Source organism: Pangasianodon hypophthalmus, chromosome 23 (genome assembly GCF_027358585.1).
Source record: "Pangasianodon hypophthalmus isolate fPanHyp1 chromosome 23, fPanHyp1.pri, whole genome shotgun sequence".
NCBI lineage: Eukaryota > Metazoa > Chordata > Actinopteri > Siluriformes > Pangasiidae > Pangasianodon > Pangasianodon hypophthalmus.
Window position 1 is genome coordinate 2,472,054 of NC_069732.1, and position 20,613 is coordinate 2,492,666.

Consider the following 20,613-nt stretch of genomic DNA (forward strand, 5'->3'; position numbering starts at 1 on the left):
TGAGAGCTTTTGTGTACTTTGGAGTGAGAGCTTTTGTTTTTGGACCAATAAGTAATATTTCTGTCTTATCAGGATTTAGTAATAAGAGAGGGTTAGTGAGAGTGAGAGCAGCAGAGTTTCTGTAGGGGAAAGTCTGAGTGCTTTACACAGTGTACGCATCCAATGCCAGCCCCCATGCTGCCACCACCATGCTGCACCATGGGTATGTTGTTCTTTTGGTGATGCGCATTATGGAATTATTATACCTTTTGGTATTAGTCTCATCAGACCATAACACATTTTGCCACATGGTTTCAGGTGATTTAGTTGAACTTAGATTTTTTTGTGAGAAAGGGTGTCCGTCTATCCACATGTTGTCAAGGGCGTCCGTCTATCCACATGTTGTCACATGCAGAGAGTAATCAGTACTTGTCAGATGTTCCTGCAGCTCCTTTAATGTTGCTGTAGGTCTCTTGGGAGCCTCCCTGGTAAGTTTTTGTCTTGTCCTTTTGTAAATTTTGGAGGGACGTCCCTGTTCTTGGTGATGTCACTGTGGTGCTCCCTTTTCTCCACTTGTTGATGATGGGCTTCACTGTGTTCCATGGTACATCTGGTTTGGAAATTCTTTTGTACACCTCTCCTGATCGATATCCTTCGACAGATGAGATACCGTGCATGCTTTGTCAGCTCTTTGCAGACCATGGCTTCAGCAGTTGGATGAAACCAAGAAGACATCAATATAATCCTACAGAAACAGCTGGTCTTTATTTGGGGTTAATCAGAATAATTTCAGTGATGACAGCTGTATGATAATTCCTTTTGAACATAAGACTGAATATGATCAGTTCATTCTGAACACAGCCACATCCCCAATTATAAAAGGGTGTGCACACTTATGCACCCAGGTTACTGTAACTTTTTTATTTTTCCTATTTTTCTCTAAAATGTTTCAGATTGTTTTTCACTTAATTTTTATGCGTTGTAATTTCACACTGAGGGTGGGAAAAGTTCTGACATGATTTATCTTGGTTTCATTTTTTTTTACACAACAAAAACCTGCCATTTTAACAGGGCTGTGTAAATTTTTTTATATCCGCTGTATATTGTATTCATCTAGTTATATATTTATTGTAAATATTGTGCTCATCATTTGCTTATATTAGCAAACCTGTATCCTAGTGGCGCCTGGGAGTGGCAGTTCCAGGGTCAGTGGATATCTGGGGCTTAACCCAGAGACGTCTGTATATGCGTCATAATACACAGGATACAATCTAAATTATGTGTTTAAAAGTTTCTACGGCAAAGCTTCTTCATTTTTAAAAGAGGTAAATTTTTACTTATTGCTTACTAAAATAAAAAAAAAATGTCACAATGGCCTGAACCACTACAGACATTCATCTGAAAGTCATCCTCAGTACTGCTTTCTGCTCCTTTCTCCATTTCTTTTCCCAGCCTCTTCTCTCCAAGCTGATTCATCTGTGACACAGCAGAATGGCTAGCTTAGTTCTGTGATTATATTAATAAATAAATAACCTTCACTTCACTACATGAATTTTTGTGAGAATAAATCAGTAAGTACACTCCGGGGAAAAACAAAAACTGGGCCAAGCCCTTTTAATTGTCTTAACAACAAATCACTGGTGAGAAAATGAGCAGGAGTGAAACAGATGCAGTCCTGAGAGCTCCTCCTCCATTCACTGGTTTCCTTTTGCTGTTTGAGGAAAATCTCGAAACAGGGAAATTCACTTCTATAGTCTTCTTGTACACAAAGGTAAAATCATGATAATGATTAAAATGTTTGATGTAAAATTCAAACTAACATGTCTGGTTTTACAAGATTTAAATAAATAAATAAATAAATAAAAGTTGTCTTCAAGTTTACTCACAAGGTTTAAACATTTCAAGAAATCAAAGGGAAAAGCTCTCCCATACTAAGTTATTTTATCTATTTGTTTAATTCTTGCTAATTTCCTGACCATTGATTTGTTATAAAGACCATTAAAAACTTGGCCATTTTGAGCTTGGCATTTTTTTTGCCCAGGAGTGAACATACAGGAATAAATAAAGGTTCTCTGTAATAACTAAAAACTCTTCACCCATTCAACATACACGGTAATTTTATTTATAATATTGTAACTGACCATAGTGCAGTTACTGGGTTGTTGTTTTGTGTGTAGTTCCTCTACTGTGCTCCAGGGGCCCTATAGGATTTTTTGTGTTAATTCTGTGAATTCTCATCAATGGAATGAGAAATAACTTCATCAAAACTCTGTGTTCATCGCAGGACAAATCAGCAAAAAGAAACTGCAACACACGCCATGTTTCAAGGAAACTCGGACTGCTGATTGTTTGTGATACTCTTGCTATCAGACTATTGGATTTTTTTCACCTTCTATCATCAACATCATCATCATCATCATCATCGAGGACTTCAGATTCAGTGCATACTTTGGCTTAGAGATGAATATTCATTCCACCAGATAAGTTTTTTTTCTTTAGTTTGATGAATGATAAACGCTGTAACAGTCACCGTCTGTCACAGTTATGCTCATGTTATGTTCCTCCTAGCCACTAGGGGGACCTATGTAGATCACCCTGTATTAAATAAAAACAGGAAGTAGTAGAGTAAGTGCCAGGTTCTGTTTGGAGCTGCCTCATGGTTGCTCTACATCCTAAGCCTGTTTGAGAAACCTACATGTTTCCAGCTCAAACCTCAAAGCTCAACCTCTTGATCGAGTATTGGGGCTACTTCTTTGTGCTTATGTGAAAGTGCCTTACTATATTGCTGAAGCAACTCCATCTGGGTATTTGGAGTGAAACTTTCATACCGACCAGACATCCAAGTTTAGGACTTTATCATCAGCCTTCATAACTCTACTCATCTACAGATAGGACTGGTCTCCTTTATTTTATGAACTGTTTATAATTTCAACCTGCAGTGGACTGTGCTGGCCATTTCAATTCCCTACACACCCATGTACTCTCGTTTATGGCAAACTTGGAGAACTGTATGTATATATATATATATATATATATATATATATATATATATATATATATGTGTGTGTGTAAATGACTTGCCCTGTCTGGAGTTTGTGTCTGTCAAAATGTGAGGAATGTTTGAAAACATGTTGAAAGAAACACCATTTAGATTGTGCATGAATTTATTTGTGGGTAGAACTCTTTCACATTAGGTTAATTCTGGTATTTGCAAAGAAGGTGATTTCCCTCCCTTTTTATTTCTTGTAGCTCGAACAGTGCAAAGTAACTGGGACGGTTATAACGCATTGGGTTGTTTTGTACTCAGACTTTCTGGACTGTTTTTCGTGCATATGCTGTAGCTTAGATCTGTAGATCTGTGGATTGTCTTTATTTATATGAACACTTTGTAATGGCCTGCTGTGTTTTTGTTGTTTTCAGCTGAGGGACTCTCCCCTAAATTATTTTGTGATTTTTCACCTTTGAAAAAATTCACTGGGACAGTTACAATATATTCTTACTATATACATATACACACACACACACACACACATTTGCCAAGTAGAGATGTTGGAGAGATGTCTTACACAAACCTCGTTATTCATCCAGACCAGATGAAGTAAAAACCCATTCCACACTATGTGAATCTCATGCGAATATCATGGAGTTGTGTGTGTGTGTGTGTGTGTGTGTGTGTTTGTGTGTGTGTTTTGGGAAGACTGCAGCTGCATGATGGATAGTCAGACACTTTAACCACTAGCTTTTCTTCCACTCACAGAGATCATTTAAAAATGCCACTGTAACACAGCAAAAGCTGTCAGTATAACACTGTTATATTGCTCTGAATAGATACAGGGCTAGGTTTGACTCTTGGGAGGATAAAAAAAATGAAATTTGGGCCAAATGGTATGAAGCAGCTAACAGCCAGCACATTTATTGCACATATAACAAGAACAAAAAAAAAAATAGAAAAAACAAATTAATATTTTGCTGTATTTGTCCCAACACAACACTGCTGGAGTGGGAAAAATTCAATATTTAGTCCAGGTTGTGAATAACAGGTCCCAGAAAGCAGAGAGAGAGGGAAAAGAAAAAAATTAAAAATAATTAGTGTCCAAAAGTCCTCCTGATTCCTTCATAAGTTGGTGTGTGTGTGTGTGTAGTGCAAAATGAATGTATGTATAAAGCCTTGTTTTATCCTACTACCCGGGTAGTGTGTGTGTGTATGTGTGTAAAGTAACAGCTTATGCCGAGTTCACACTGCACGATTTTCAAAGTCGTCGGATCATCGTGGTTTTCACACTGCACGACATTAGCTGGAGGTCATCGCCGATGTTAGTTTCAGTCAGATCATTTCACACAGCAGGATTCTGAATCGCCGACAGGTCCAGATATTTAGCATGCCAAATATTTCACGAGCGTCGGCGACACATCTGTGATTCTCTCAGATCGCGTCTTTGATCATTCACACGTACCGACTTGCCTCCGATTTCAGGCATCTGTCGGCGATTTCGCAAAACCTGTCAGCGAGTGAAAAGTCGGGCTAAAACCGTGCAGTGTGAACTCGACATTAGCTGTAACTGAAAAGAATCCCACGACGCAGACTGGTCCGATTTGAACGTCAGCAGTAGGTCCCTCACAGAATCACAGGGTCTGGCTCGCCATAGCTCACTATACTCACATAAACTCACAGCTGATCATGTCACAGGATGGAATCAGGCAACAGCAACAAAACAGTCTACACAGAACAACACAATTCAGAGTTAACATGTCTTAAGATTCACATTGTCACAAACTCCATACGAGTAAATAAATTGTTGGAAGCATCACTCACAAGCTTCACTCACACATGTGAGCACACATGAGAATAAATCTCTGTCTAACACACAGATTGATTATCTGCATCTCAGAATACTCACTTTCATGTATAAATCATTTTTTTCCTTCCATATGTATACAGGGAACATCATAAAATAAATTTAACAAGAATAAAATCTAATCGTTTCCCTGATCTCCGGTTGCAAAAAGTGTACTGAAATACAAAAAAACATTCAATAAACATCTTTTAACTCTGACTGTTTTTTTTTCCTTGTACACTATAACATATATACTATTTTTTTTCTTCGATCACTAATCAATTAAAACACATCAACTCCACATTTCGGTTAACACAGAAACTCTCCAGATTCGGAGAAATAACTTCTCAATAATTCTTTTGAAACCCATGAACATACTCGTGCGCACCAGCTGCGAAGAGTCTCCTAATCTCTACGTCTCAGCTAACGAGCTCATACAGCGACTCCTACAGGGAAACTATGGTACTGCACTGAACGTCAGTATAGAACAGTATAAAACTCTAGGGGGTTACACCACAAAAAAAATAACATGATAAAATCTGTCTGTCGCTCAGCGGTGACAGGGCTGTTCAGTGACAAAAATGCTTTATAACAGATGGGATTTTTCTTTAAAGATTTTAAATGTCATACAAATATTTTGATTTTCTTCATGCTCACCTGTGAACCATTTCTCTGAGGCAATCAAGATCATTAAATCCCAAAGTTCTAATCTCACTGGATGGATCGTATGTAACTTCTTTATGATGGTTGGCCAGCTCACATGTCGGTCATTACTTCTAGACTCAGTGAGCGGTTCTTATTAGGAGTGAATGACAACGCAGGTAAAAAGCAGATCTGTAGTTCTAATGGATATGATTTTACTGCACTGATGAGTACAAGTGAAGGTAATAAAAACATTCAGGGCTTTACTGAAAACATTCGGGGTTTAAGCCCTGGTAGCCCAGCCCTAGTGCCACGCCCGGTGCCTGGTGATGTTTAAAACAGGTGAAGCTCAGGTGTCTGCTAGTGAAGTATGCATTTGTTGTGTGTTCTGTTTTGTCTGGTTCAGCTGCTGGTCTGGACTAATGTTTCATTCTCAGTCTCTCCAAGTAACAGCAACAAAATTCTTTTCCAAAATCAGGTCGACAAAACGAGTAGTGTCTTCCAGCTAAGCAGCTAATTAGCTAACTCAGTTTCACTGAAGAAGGTTGACAACTAGATATGTAGAGCTATAAATAAACAAAAAACCTAATGCAAATAATCAACCAAAAGTGTTGTTACACAACTTTCTAGCTTATTTTATCATCGTTATTGATAAATATTATACGTAAATGATAGGTATAAAGTTATGTTTGAACTTCACAGAGCCTCCATGATAACAGGAGCTTTGACCTAGCTCAGTCATGGAAAGGGAAAGATCAGTATGGATAAGAATTTTATTGCAGAATCATTTTAATGCTGTGCAACACTTTTTTTAGAGCCAACACTAAGTGACCATTGAGAGTTTTGGTATCTAGCTGCAATATACAGTACTGTGCAAAAGTCTTAGGCACATGCAAAGAAATTCTCTAGAGCAAAGATGCCTTCAAAAATAATGAAACTAAATGTTTCTACATTTAAAAAAATCCTATAAAGAGCAGTAAACAGTAATAAATGAAACAAAGTCAGTATTTAATGTGACGATCCTTCACTTTAAATAAATAAAGCAGTATCTGAGGTGCAGTGTGTGCAGTTTTATAAGGAAATGAGCTGGAAGTGTTACTGAGCATCTTGCAGAAGCAGCCACAGTTCTTCTGGAGACTTTGACTGTCGACTCGCTTCTTATTTCTGCAGCGAAACCCAGCAGCCTTCATTCTGTTTTTATCTGAAAAGTGTCTCTTATGGAATCTGCTGCTTTCTTTACTGACATACAAACATTTTTCTGTAACATTTCATTCTGTGCTGGAAAACTAACGTTTGGAATCTAAAATGTTTTTGTACTGAATCAATAATGTAGAAGTCAGAAAATAAACATCTATAACAAAGTTTGTACTAAAAAAAGGGGAGGGGGTGCCAAGACTTTTGCACAGTACCGTATACTCCCTAGCATACTACAGACCATTCAACATCGCGGAGGTCGTAAAAAGTCGCAAAGACATTTTGCTGTGAATTAAAAAAAAATTAAACAGTTGTTTCCCTGCATGATGTGCTTGGTGTCAGTGATCACCTGGCGTTACGATCGCCAGCTGCAGTGCCCATGTACTCCACTAGAGGGCACTCCACCCCGGACTCTTGCAATTGTTTTCTGGACTCCATTTCCCATGTGTTGCTTGCCCCACATGTTTTCATGCGTCTTGTTCTCATTGGTTGGATTGTGTCATGTGACCTTCATTGTTTGACATATAGCTCTCATGTAGCCATTGTCTCTTGTCGTGTATTGATGTAACCTGCTGTCTGTTCGAGTCTAGTTTGTTTGTGTCAAGTCTGTTCAGGTCAAGAAAAGTCTTTATGTGTATTTTGGATTTCTCTTTGTTAAATAAAAGCTGCACTTGAGTTCTTCACTACGCTCGCCTCAGTGGACTATTGTTACACCTGGGTACAGTAGATATATTTTTTCAGCACTTTGTGCTTGAACCCCTAAAAATACAGTAGTAGTGTCCTGCACAGTTTAGTGTTTTCTAAGTGCAGATGTTAATTAGCTGATTAGTTTAATTAGGTGTGCTACAGCAGGGAAACACTGAGCTGTGTAGGAGGTTTTCCAGGACCAGGGCTTCTTCAGAAAGTTACAAATACAAAACAAAACAGTGTTTACAGGACAGAAAACACAGAATAGCAATCGCATGTTGAGTAAATAGTCACTGCTTCAGCCATGGTGATCTCTTTCAGAGTCTTCCAACCAGATGATGTGATAGAGTGGAAGAATGGTGGAAGACATGGGCTGGAGTGAAGACCAGAGCAACTAAAACCTTAACCAGAACCTGAGTTCTGCCATGATGTCCAGATTCTGTAGGGTATAAATGTGGAACTGTGGAATAATAAAAATAATTAATTGATCTTTAGTAAATGCTTATTGCTGATAGTAGCGCTGCAACACCACTCTGTAAAGTCCTATGATGCATGAAGAATCACAGCTACAAGCAGCAGCAGCTCTTGACCGTAGATTTTGGTGGAGCAGGCCGACATTATCAACAACAATAACAACAACGTAGCCTCAGAGAAAATGAAGTGGAGAGGCTATCACACTTGACTTATGCTCTAGACGACTATCTAATGAATTTTTACAGCAACTCCATAAAAGGCAGTTGAGACTCGACAATTTACAGTCATCCAGCGTACAGTCTCGCAGCTTGTTACAAGTGGGTTTAGACTTTACCTTCAACTGTGTCATATTATTAACCAGGGTTTACAGGTTTCAGCAAAATGTCCATTCCAACTATATCTCAAAAACCACAAAGACCCTAAATGCTCTAATAGTCCAGAAAATTAGGGCATAGGAAAATGGAGAAGGTTCTTCTTTTTCTCTGTTTTCGAGTCTGAAACAAGTATTTCATACAAATTTCTGATGTACAGACATTATTCTCTCCATAATCCCCCTTTCACTCTATTAATCTCTGTAATATATCTTACAAATGAAATGATTCTGTACATCACTGACACACTGTCTGCACTTACACTTTGTGGAAATGTATTACATTTAATTCAGATTATTTCCCAGTGAGAGAAAAAAATGTCGAAATGCCGCTGTGAGTCGAGCACATTTCATTAAAAACATCTTCTCTGGAATCTGCATCAGATGAAAATTCTTCACACCCTGAAATTAAAGGAAAACAAAAGTTTTATATTTAAGCTGACAGGTTGAACATGAACATTAAACACCAAAGAAAAATTTAAGTGCAAAGTTTAAAAAATACCCAGTAACTCACTGAATATGAAAATCAATAGCTCTTTATAGAATCAGGAGCAGGTTACTTAAACTATTTCTTCACTAAACAAAAAGTATCAATGTTAATGATTCTAAATATTTGTATGTTATTTTTGTACATGTTTATCTGAAATACTTGTAAATCGCCTCAAGTCCTATAGTTTAAGTTGCTCCTTTTCTGAGTCTCTGAGTTTATTCCAAGACAGATCCAGTTTTCTCAGGTGTGAGGGGTTTGATCTCAGAGCTGAAGGTCAGAGCAGTACAGCCTTCATCTGAGACATCACAATAACGGAACCTGCAGAGAGACAATGACACACTCTTCACTCTCTCAGTTTATATAATTTGCATGGATTACTGCACTTTTATATCTGGAATATACTGTAGAGTTTAAATTATTACGTTTACAGCATTCAGCAGAGACCCTTTTCCAGAGCGACTTATAGAAGTGTGTGTTTGGGCGTCACTACATGAAAATGAGCTGTGCCAGAAACGCACTTCACACATTATGGGTGATCGACATAAGCAAACGAGTATAAAGAAAATCAGCCTTTCTGTCGGAAGGCTGTTCAGTTTGACTTATACAGACATTTACACACAACATTATAAAGATTAATAAATGAGGCCCAAAGTGTGTGTGTGTGTGTGTGTGTAATTCAGTTTAATCAAATTTGCAAAAACAGTCAGCGTTGAGTTTCCTAAAAGCATTGCAAAGTTAAGATCATTTTAACTGGGAGAGAGAGTGTTCAAAGTGATGCTCGCTCTACCATTAAATGATGATGTTTGTGCTGCAATGCTTTTGGGAAAAAAGATCAGAAAAAACATTGTGGGCTGAAATGAAATGATTTTCCTCCTCAGGATGTTTGATGCTGAACTTAAGCCCTGTGCTTCAGTCTCACTATTAGAGAATGTGTGTTACTGAGGAGCAGGTCATGTGACTCTCAGAGAGATGATCTTACCTCAGTGTCTCCAGTTTACAGTCAGGATTCTCCAGTACAGCAGAGAGACACTTCACTCCTGAGTCTCTGACTTTATTCTTAGACAGATCCAGTTCTCTCAGGTGTGAGGGGTTTGATCTCAGAGCTGAAGTCAGAGCAGCACAGCCTTCATCTGAGACATCACAATCACACAACCTGCAGAGAGACAATGACACACTCTTCACTCTCTCAGTTTATATAATTTGCATGGATAACTGCACTTTTATATCTGGAATATACCGTGGAGTTTAAAAAAGATAAGATAAACTTTATGGATCCCACAGTGGGGAAATTCACTTATCACAGCAGCTCACAGACAGTTAAAGTGCAGGAAGAAAGAAAAGGAAGGAAGAGAGAAAAGTTAAAACTATAACTATATATGCACCCTTAGGAATAATAAAAGAAATAAAATTATATAAAATTTATAAAAAATATTGCACAGATGAATGTCACAGTAATGCAGTGTTGTAAGAAATAAAATTATATAAAATTATAAAATATTGCGCATTTGAACATTACTGTAATGCTGTGTGGTAAAGTCTGACAGCCACTGGTATGAATGACCTGCGGTAGCGCTCCTTCCTACACTGGGGGTGTAGCAGTCTGCTGCTGAAAGAGCTACACAGGGTCTCCACAGTCCCATACAGGGGGTGAGAGGTGTTGTTCCTAATAGATGTCTAACATCCTCCTCTCACCCACCACCTCTACAGAGTCCAGTGGGCAGCCCAGGACAGAGCTGGCTCTCCTAACCAGCTTGTTCAGTCTCTTCCTGTCCCACTCTGTACTGCCTCCCACCCAGCAGACTACAGCATAGAGAATTGCGGAGGCCACCACAGTATCGTAAAATGTCCTTAATAATGTCCTGCACACTCCAAAGGACCCTAGTCTCCTCAGCAGGTGGAGGCGACTCTGGCCCTTCTTGTACAGAGCATCAGTGTTATCCAGCCAGTCCAGTCTATTGTTTAGGTGGACACCTAGGTACTTGAACCTATCCACCAACTCAATGTCCAAGCCCTGGATGGTCACTGGTATGTGGTGCGGTGTTCTCCTTCTCCGGAAGTCAATCACCATCTCCTTCGTCTTACTGGTGTTCAGGTGCAAGTGGTTACACTCACACCAGTCAACAAAGTCCTTGATGAGGTCCCTGTATTCCGGTTCATTCCCATCCGATACACATCCAACAATGGCTGTATCATCTGAGAACTTTTGGAGGTGGCAGGTTTTGGTGTTATAACTGAAGTCCGAGGTGTACAGTGTGAAAAGGAACGGGGAGAGCACCGTGCCCTGTGGAGCCCCGGTGTTGCAGACTACCACCTCAGACACACAGTCACACAACCTTACATACTGTGGTCTGTTGGTTAGGTAGTCAATTGTCCATAGAGCCAGGTGATCATCCACCCCCGACCGCTCCAGTTTCCCACGCAGCAGTGCTGGCTGTATCGTGTTGAAATCACTGGAGAAGTCAAAGAATATGACTCTCACAGTGCTCCCGGTGATCTCCAGGTGAGTCAGTGCCCGGTGCAGCAGGTAGATCACTGCGTCGTCCACACCAATGCCAGGCCGATATGCAAACTGCAGTGGGTCGAGCACTGTGCTCACTAAGGAACGGAGGTGACAGAGGATGATCCTCTCCATGGTCTTCATCAGGTGGGAGGTTAAGGCAACAGGTCTGAAGTGGCTCAGCTCCCTGGGGTATGCAGTCTTTGGTACTGGAACCACACAGGAAGTTTTCCACAGGATTGGGACCTTCTCCAGGCTGAGGCTCAGATTAAACATGTACCTGACCACCCCACATAGCTGGTCCGCACAGTCCTTGAGCAGTCTGGGGCTGATTCCATCTGGCCATGCAGCCTTCCTTGCCTTTATCTTCCTTAGTTCACACCTCACCTGATTCGTTGTTAAGGAGAGGGGGGTGAGGGAAGACTGAGATGAGTGTATAGGGGTGAAAGGTTGTGAAAGACTAGGGGGGGCAGTGAGGGGAAGTGAAGTTAGGTGTAAGTGAGGTGGAGGTGAAGACAGTCCGGAGGGGGGGGGTGGTTGCTGGTCTGGAGTAGGGTGGAGAGGGAGAGCGATTACGTTTACAGCATTTAGCAGAGACCCTTTTCCAGAGCGACTTATAGAAGTGTGTGTTTGGGCGTCACTACATGCAAATGAGCTGTGCCGGAAACGCACTTCACACATTATGGGTGATCAACGTAAGCAAACGAGTACAAAGAAAATCAGCCTTTCTGTCGGAAGGCTGTTCAGTTTGACTTATACAAACATTTACACACAAAATTATAAAGACTCATGAATGAGGCCCAGTGTGTGTGTGTGTGTGTGTGTGTGTGTGTGTAATTCAGTTTAATCAAATTTGCAAAAACAGTCAGCGTTGAGTTTCCTAAAAGCATTGCAAAGTTAAGATCATTTTAACTGGGAGAGAGAGTGTTCAAAGTGATGCTCGCTCTACCATTAAATGATGATGTTTGTGCTGCAATGCTTTTGGGAAAAAAGATCAGAAAAAACATTGTGGGCTGAAATGAAATGATTTTCCTCCTCAGGATGTTTTTGTTGCTGAACCTAAGCCCTGTGCTTCAGTCTCACTATTAGAGAATGTGTGTTACTGAGGAGCAGGTCATGTGACTCTCAGAGAGATGATCTTACCTCAGTGTCTCCAGTTTACAGTCAGGATTCTCCAGTACAGCAGAGAGACACTTCACTCCTGAGTCTCTGAGTTTATTCCCAGACAGATCCAGTTCTCTCAGGTGTGAGGGGTTTGATCTCAGAGCTGAAGTCAGAGCAGCACAGCCTTCATCTGAGACATCACAATAACGCAACCTGCAGAGAGACAATGACACACTCTTCATTCTCTCAGTTCAGGACACACAGATCAGTTCAGCAGGAACATTTTTTTGTCAAAGTGTCACTGCAGTCTTTAATCATTATGAAATACAGCATCTTAGTTATAAATTATATGGGAGCAATAACTAAATAACAAATTCTATTTATTGTGATTGAGAGCACACATATGCGTGTGTGTGTGTGCAAGTGATAAACCACATGATTTATGAGAACAATTAGGGCAAACACAAACTACCAAAGTCTCTTTCACACACTATTAAAGGTTAGAGGTTTGATGGTGTGTGAGAGAGAATATGACTGTGTGTGAAAGAGTGTGATGGTGCGTGAGAGTTATAAAGTTTGAATTTTCGTCTGTAATGGCCTCTTATAGAACAACTCAAACCATGATGAATGAGTGAAAATGACAAAACTTTAACTCTTAGAACTGTAACTATCTCTAGGCTTTTTATTGCCAGACTTCTGAACTTAAATCTTACTAATGAGGGATTATAAGGGATTTGTTTATTATTTAAAACCTACATCTGAAAACATGAAAACAACAAGCCTTATTCATCAAGATGGATATGAATAGATTTATTCGTAAATTGTTTGTACACGCATTTACAGAAGAAATTTGGTATTCATGAAAATCCAGTAATTTTGGAAAAATGTTCGTATCCTACTTGTGCTCCTGAGTGTGTATAAATTTACACATAAGAAGACTAATTAATGTAAACCTCAGCTGATCGGCTTCAAATCATATAACTTGTGATGAGCCACTGCACTTTTATATACAGATTACGCTGTCAAGTTTAAATAGCTTGTGTATTTTTAGTTACGCACACAAATTTAAAGAAAATTTTGCAAAACCCAGTCATTTCTTATTAACAGCATTATCTAAAAAGTATAAAAAAAAAGAAAGCAAGTCAGCATAATCCATAAATTAAGACAAAGAAGACCTGTCATTCAATTAAGAATGCAGTGTAAAAGGAGGATTTGATCAGGTGTATAAGTCGGTTCTGTTTACTGAGGGATCTCAGTTTGATGCTGTGTAACACTTTATTAGATCCAGCACTGGTACGTGCAGTATCAGATCTGTGTGTATCTGGTGCTCCCTAGTGTGCTGTGGAACATTCACTTCCTGCACACACACGCCATTTTGCTTTTCTAACATGGCATCAGGGAAAGGGGCGAGGGATTCTGGCTGAGAGTCGGCAAGACGCTTTACTTTGAATTAAAAGAAAAGTTTCCCTTTCATTTACTGAAATTAAATGATTTTCCTCCTCAGGATATTTGATTCTGAACCTAAAACCTCTGCTTCAGTCTCACTATTAGAGAATGTGTGTTACTGAGGAGCAGGTCATGTGACTCTCAGAGAGATGATCTTACCTCAGTGTCTCCAGTTTACAGTGAGGATTCTCCAGTACAGCAGAGAGACGCTTCACTCCTGAGCCTCTGAGTTTATTCCAAGACAGATCCAGTTCTCTCAGGTGTGAGGGGTTTGATCTCAGAGCTGAAGTCAGAGCAGCACAGCCTTCATCTGAGAAATCACAACCACACAACCTGCAGAGAGACAATGACACACTCTTCACTCTCTCAGTTCACAGGACACACAGATCAGTTCAGCAGGAACTTTTTCATCAAAGAGTCACTGCAGTCTTTAATCACTATGAAATACAGAAACTTAGTCTGTACACTCTAAATAATGGTCATGAAATTGAACTTTTCACCCCATGATGAACAATGATTGCATTACAAATGAGTAAATTTTTCACCTATTTCAAAGCTTATTTTCAGCTTCGTTTATTAATGAGAAAACTACAAGTGAAAGTCGTCCTGATTATTTTTAATGCCATGACTAAAACTGTTAATCATAAACCCTCTCTTTATTTCCAGTTCTGAGACAAGCAAAGATCAGTAACATCAAATGAATGTAGAAAACACAACTAATATTGTGATCAGATCATTAGGAATCAGATTAATCAGTGTGAACTGAAACTATTAGAGAATGTGTGTTACTGAGAAGCAGGTCATGTGACTCTCAGAAAGATGATCTTACCTCGGTGTCTCCAGTTTACAGTGAGGATTCTCCAGTACAGCAGAGAGACGCTTCACTCCTGAGTCTCTGATTTTATTCTCAGACAGATCCAGTTCTCTCAGGTGTGAGGGGTTTGATCTCAGAGCTGAAGTCAGAGCAGCACAGCCTTCATCTGTGACACCACAATCACACAACCTGCAGAGAGACAATGACACACTCTTCACTCTCTCAGTTCAGGACACACAGATCAGTTCAGCAGGAACTTTTTCATCAAAGAGTCACTGCAGTCTTTATTCACTATGAAATACAGAAACTTAGTCATGAATGAGAGCAATAACTAAATAACAAATTCTTTTTATTGTGTTTAAGAGGGTGTGTGTGTGCTTTCACACACACACAGCTACACTGTGTTATACTGAAAGCCTGAGATGTTTCGAGTGTGGGTACATCAGGTATAAAAGGTTGAGTTATTCACACAGAGAGCTGTTTAGCTGGGAAGCTCATGGGGCGACACGGCCGAGATACAGCACCAGCAGAGTGGAGACAGTCAGCAGGAGAGCAGAAGAGGTCAGCACTGAGCACAGCAGTAGTGCTAACAATGCTAACACTACAAACAATCCTGACTCTAATGTTAATCCTTGTACAGATGCTAATTCTAACACTGATGCTGGCGATAGCATAGGTGCTAATCCTGAGGTGACTGCAGGTGTTAGCGGTAGTGCTAGCGATAATACTGGCCTTAATGCTGACACTGAGACTGTCACTAATCCCTCAAAGCTGCAGCAGGAGAACACACAAGACTCGAGCAAAAGAAAAATGGAGTCAAGAAAACTTGGCAAAGGTGGAGAAAACTTAGTTAAAGAAGAAAATACATGAAAAGAGCAATATGAAAACCATTAAGAAAATGCCAATAATCCTATAAACTGCACTGAATCAGTAAACAGTGTAACGTCAGACAGTGAAAGGCCAGAGTGCAGTACAGGTGCTACAGGAGAACAGCTCACACACATGGAGGAGGGTGAGATCTCCTCAGATGAGGCGAGTTACTCTGACTGCTCAGGTGTGTCAGAAACACAGCCAGATGACATGTACTCCATCACACACATCAACCACTTTCTAGAACAGACTAAAGGAAAAAGGAGTGTTTCACTGTCGAGTTACTTCCCTGATAAGTCCAAGTTCGTGAAGACAGCACAACATGTCACCAAGAAAGAGAACCTGAAGGTGCTGTCACCTAGGAGAAGATTTCGACTCAGGAAATCTCATCCAGAGCGACTTACAATAGTGCTTTGAAGTCTATTAAAAATACATTCTGATATTGGCTAACTAGGTCACAAACTAGGAATACCATCAGTCCAAAACTCTGTTGGGGATTTTTTTTTTTTTTTGCATCCTGAGCAAACAATGGACAAATACTTGAACCTATAAACTCCATCTACTACAAGTTGGATATCTGATCTTGATTTCCAGACTTTCTATTTGCATGGACTTGTAAAGGTGTTCTGAGTGGGGACTTTCTACTTACATGGACCTGAAAGTGACAACAGACTGCATAGGGCTCACAAAAAGACATGGTTGTTTTGTGTCATGTACAATCCAGAATTATGTAGCAAATGCTAAATGTGTGTTACTGAGGAGCAGGTCAAGTGACTCTCAGAGAGATGATCTTACCTCAGTGTCTCCAGTTTACAGTCAGGATTCTCCAGTACAGCAGAGAGACGCTTCAGTCCTGAGCCTCTGAGTTTATTCTCAGACAGATTCAGTTCTCTCAGGTGTGAGGGGTTTGATCTCAGAGCTGAAGTCAGAGCAGCACAGCCTTTATCTGAGACATCACAGTGTTCCAACCTGCAGAGAGACAATGACACACTCTTCACTCTCTCAGTTCAGGACACACAGATCAGTTCAGCAGGAACTTAAAAATTATGATTCAATGCCAGAAGTCAATGAAGCAGAGCCCCATCATTTATATCAGCCATTCGACAAATATTAATCTTCACAAACTCCTCATTCTCAACTTCATACATTTTAAATCCCATTGAAATACTAACAACCTGTTCTGAGGTAATTAAAATTAATGTTGTTAGGGCAGTGGGTCTCGAGCTGTTTTAAACAATCAAATATGTCTAATTCTATTTGTGAAAGTTTATAGAGACATTTTGTATTTAAAAGAGCACTCCAAAGTAAACAAAGATCTGGCATCATCTTGCGGGCACACAGGCTCACCAATGAATGAATGATGGACAAAAACATGACTGTGAAACATCACAAATCAGGCTGGTGGATTTGAGCTTAGACGCCTGTAAACAGTCACTATTTTGAAGTTTAATGCAGTAAAGTTTCAGTGCTTGGTCACTTCACTGAAATACTCTATTACTTCATGTGCCATTGGGTCTAGAGCTGTACTGAGGTATCAAATATGCTAAACTGTATTTATGAAAGTTTTCACAAGTTGAGCTCTGTACAATAAAGTGGATTTTCATGGACATTGTCGGTATCTGTATTGCAAATAGCATCTCGAAGTTAAAAACGCCTTTATTTCCTGTTCCCACCTGGTGACCTTATCTACTGCTGACAGACAAAAACATGACTGTGAAAAACTTCATAAATCAGCCTGGTTCATTTGAATCAGGTTTCATTCCTCTGAGTGGCCAGCTTTTGATTTTATATATCCTTGTTGTTATTAATTTATGTGCAAGAAATTCCCATAAATATACTTCAAACAGGAAGGAAACATGAAGAAAATCTATTTTAGACATTGACCTTGCTGTGACCTTGACCCTTTTGGATCAATTCCAACATCTAATCAGTTCATTTCCTGGTTACAATGATAATTCAATATAAATCCTACAAACATTCAACCACTCGTTCTTGAGATATCACACTAATTATAATCTTGGACAGAAGGACAAACCAAGAACAATAACACTTCCACCACTTAGTGACTTACTTAGCTGGTCCCAGTGAGGATTTATTTTGAACAGAAACTGCATTTTAAGGTTGGAGTTGGTGGTAGGTGTAGCATTATCTAGCTATGTTAATAGGCAAGTTAAAGGAAATATGACACATAAGTGTGTGTGTGTGAAAACACTCTGAACAGTTCACAAAGCTGAAGTTCTCACCCCATGATGTACAGTGATTGCAGTACAAATGAGTAAATTTTCTCTTTTTTTGAACCCTCATCTGCATCAAAGGTTATTTTCAGCTTCCTTTATTACTGACATTGTAATTATAAGATTCAGCAACCATGTAATATTTAAAAAGCTACCAGACAAACTTGTGCTAATTAGTTTTAATGCCACAACTGTAATCAAAAGCTCTTTTCAATACCAGTTCCAAGACAAGTAAGCATCAGGAACATCAAATAAATTTAGAAAACACAACTAATATTGTGAATAGATAATTACGTATCAAATGAGTCACTGAAATGAAATGATTTTCCTCCTCAGGATATTTGATGTTGAACCTAAAACCTCTGCTTCTGTTTCACTATTAGAAAATATGTCTTAGTGAGGAGCAGGTCATGTGACTCTCAGAGAGATGATCTTACCTCAGTGTCTCCAGTTTACAGTCAGGATTCTCCAGTACAGCAGAGAGACACTTCACTCCTGAGTCTCTGAGTTTATTCTCAGACAGATCCAGTTCTCTCAGGTGTGAGGGGTTTGATCTCAGAGCTGAAGTCAGAGCAGCACAGCCTTCATCTGAGATATCACAATCACACAACCTGCAGAGAGACAATGACACACTCTTCACTCTCTCAGTTCAGGACACACAGATCAGTTCAGCAGGAACGTTTTCATCACGGAGTCACTGCAGTCTTTAATCCCTATGAAATACAGAAACTTAGCCATTAATTAGATGAGAGCAATAACTAAATAACAAATTCTACTTATTGAATTTGAGAGGGTGTATGTGTGTATGTGTGATGCATGTGTGTGTCAGTCTACGTATTTCTGTCTTCAGAGGGACCAAATCTAGTCATACTACATTTACTTTTTACAGAAACTGCAGTTTAAGGTTAAGGTTTGGCTGTAGGTTGTTAAATTCTAGTTTTATCTTACTGCTGTTTTAAAGCAGGATGTTTAATTGCCAGGATGTTACCTGACTTGTGTAATCTGACAGCTGTAGCTTGTTACAATTCACCCTTTTGTTGAAGATCATTTCCCCCACTGGCTGAGGCCAGTCAACATCCAGCACTGAATCTCCCAACGTTTACTTCACACCAAAATGCTCTGTTCTGTACCCAATATAACAACTTGCTTTCAGATGGAATGGCAGAGATGGTGCAGACGTGAGCCTAACAATCTGTTCTCTGTCTCTCTGATGGTCGGCGTAGTGTTGCAAATCAACCATACTGTCCACAAAGCGACATGTTTGCTCTTTACTCCAAAGTCCCTGAGTAATCTCTGCATCACGAAATCTGTGATCTAACAAGGAGTAGCTTTATGTAGCTACATTAATCCATAAATTAATGGAAATACACCACAGAGATGTACAAGAATGGGTGGGTGAGAACACTCTACATAAAGCTCAAAAAATTTAACTTTTTGCCCCATGATGAACTATGATTGCAGTATAAAGGATTAAATTTTCTCTGTCTTTAGAACCCTCACCTATTTCAAAGCTTATATTCAGCTTCCTTTATTACTGAGAAATTGAAAGTCATCCTGATTATTTTTAATGCCATGACTAAAACTGTTAATCATAAATCCTCTCTTCAGTTCCAGTTCAAAGATAAACAAATATCAGTAACATCAAATATATGAAGAAAACACAGCTAATATTGTGATCAGATAATTAAGAATCAGATTAATCAGTGTGTACTGAAACTATTAGAGAATGTGACTTTCTGAGGAGATCAGTTCAGCAGGAACTTTATCAAAGAGTCACTGCAGTCTTTAATCCCTATGAAATACAGCATGTTAGTCAATAATTATATGAGAGCAATAACCAAATAAAAAAATTCTATTTATTGAGTTTGAGAAAGTGGGTGTGTGTGTATTTCTGTCTTCTGGGGGACCACGTGTAGTCATATTTTGAGGAGTATGTGACAGTTTTTACATTGTGAGGACATTTACAGTAGCTGGTACCGGTGAGGATTTATTCTTTTACAGAAACTGCAGTTTAAGGTTAAGGTTTGGCTGTAGGTTGTTAAATTCTGGTTTTATCTTAATGCTGTTTTAAAGCAGGATGTTACAATTCACCCTTTTGTTGAAGACATTTCCCCCACTGGCTGAGGCCAATCAACATCCAGCACTGAATCTCCCAACGTTTACTTCACACCAAAATGCTCTGTTCTGTACCCAATATAACAACTTGCTTTCAGATGGGATGGCAGAGATGGTGCAGACGTGAGACTAACACTGTTCTCTGTCTCTCCGATGGTCAGCATAGTGCTGCAAATCTCCAAAGTCCCTGAGTAATCTCTGCAGCACGAAATCTGTGATCTAACAAGGAGTAGCTTCATGTAGCTACGTTAATAAACAAATGAATGGAAATACGTGTGTGTGAGTGTGGGTGTGTGTGTGTGAGAACACTTTACATGAAAGTCACAAAATTGAACTTTTCACCCCATGATGAACAATGACTGCAGTACAAAGAAGTAAATTTTCTGTCTTTAGAACCCTCACCTATTTCAAAGCTTATATTCAGCTTCCTTTATTACTGAGAAATTGAAAGTCATCCTGATTATTTTTAATGCCATGACTAAAACTGTTAATCATAAATCCTCTCTTCAGTTCCAGTTCTAAGATAAACAAATACCAATAACATCAAATTTATGAAGAAAACACAACTAATATTATGATCAGATAATTAGGAATCAGATTAATCAGAGTGCAATGAAACTATTAGAGAATGTATGTTACTGAGGAGCAGGTCATGTGACTCTCAGAGAGATGATCTTACCTCAGTGTCTCCAGTTTACAGTGAGGATTTTCCAGTCCAGCAGAGAGACGCTTCACTAATGAGTCTCTGAGTTCATTTCTAGACAGATCCAGTTGTCTCAGATTGGAGGATTCAGAGCTGAGCACTGAGGCCAAAGCTGCACAACTTTTCTCATTTAGGCCGCAATTATTAAACCTAACATAA

At 39.4% G+C, this 20,613-nt stretch overlaps 1 protein-coding gene and 1 long non-coding RNA gene across 3 annotated transcripts in view; both read right to left on the bottom strand.

Annotated features, from left to right (window-relative positions):
* Positions 1–20,613, bottom strand: part of LOC117595891 (NACHT, LRR and PYD domains-containing protein 12) — a 120,999-nt gene that overhangs the window by 72,034 nt on the left and 28,352 nt on the right. The gene's annotated exons all lie outside the window — the stretch shown is intronic.
* Positions 3,866–12,438, bottom strand: LOC128317238 (uncharacterized). Of its 2 annotated transcripts, none has more exons than XR_008300782.1 (4): positions 12,312–12,438; positions 9,651–9,824; positions 8,831–8,989; positions 3,866–8,583 (listed from the first exon to the last, which is right to left on the bottom strand). It is a non-coding gene; the product is annotated as an uncharacterized LOC128317238 (long non-coding RNA). The 2 variants fall into 2 exon arrangements; XR_008300783.1 differs by having other exon boundaries at positions 8,814–8,989.